Source organism: Myotis brandtii, unplaced genomic scaffold (genome assembly GCF_000412655.1).
Source record: "Myotis brandtii unplaced genomic scaffold, ASM41265v1 scaffold199, whole genome shotgun sequence".
NCBI lineage: Eukaryota > Metazoa > Chordata > Mammalia > Chiroptera > Vespertilionidae > Myotis > Myotis brandtii.
In genome coordinates this window covers 4,010,661-4,011,420 of record NW_005357414.1, presented here as the reverse complement: position 1 = coordinate 4,011,420, position 760 = coordinate 4,010,661, and the positions used below count along the sequence as shown (strand labels likewise).

Here is a 760-nt window from a genome sequence, read left to right as displayed (position 1 = left end):
AGAGCAGCTTCATCAGAGGACCTGTGCTGTGGACTGGGGCTCTCATCTCATTGGCGCTTGCAAGGGCCTTTTCCTTGTTCTAACCTGAGGGTTCCTGGGACCAAGGGGCTGGCGGGTGGAAGAAGAGTTTGGCCATAATCTGCTTTCTGCATTTCACACACATTCTTCGCCCAGTTTCTCTCTCTCTCTCTCTCTCTCTCTCTCTCTCCCCTCCCCGCGCGCGCGCGCACACACACACACACACACACACACGCGTGCGCGTGCGCGTGCGCGCGCGCGGACACACGCCCCGCTCTGCCCCTTTCGGTGTGTCTTCCTTCAAGATGACAGGGCGCTGGAGAAAAGGCTGCTGGAATCAGCTGGTAGGTACAGTAGTAACCCTAACCCCACCCACCCGCTGCTTTTGCTTGCTCAGGTTTCTTGGGTCACTACTATCCAGGGAGAAAACAAGTAAATGCGCCTCCAGAGGAGGGGCTGGGGGAACTGGGAGCGGAGGGGGCGTCGGAAGGTGAGGTTGGGAAGGTGGCCAAGTGCCCCTGCTGCTGGGGCCCTTCCCAGTGCTCCCTCAGGGCCTCAGTCCCAGCCCTGTTTGCCCCCACCCTACCCCCTTTTCGAAGCGATTGCTTTTTTTTTTCTCTGCTGCGGCGGAAATGACAGTGTGGTGCTGCCTTGGTGTCATGGTGCTGCCCCTGGATTGAGGTGGTGAAAACTCTTAAGTTTGGCTCCGGAGCATCGCAACCGCCTTGCTGTCCCTGGCCGG

The 760-nt window shown here is 59.1% G+C and overlaps 1 protein-coding gene across 2 annotated transcripts in view; it reads left to right on the top strand.

Annotated features, from left to right (window-relative positions):
• Nucleotides 1-259: 259 nt before the first annotated feature.
• Nucleotides 260-760, top strand: part of MID2 (midline 2) — a 107,007-nt gene continuing 106,506 nt past the window's right edge. For both annotated transcript variants that reach the window (XM_005865220.2, XM_005865219.2), the window contains exon 1: nucleotides 260-362. The gene's annotated coding sequence lies outside the window, so the exon portion shown is untranslated. The remainder of the gene's footprint in view (nucleotides 363-760) is intronic.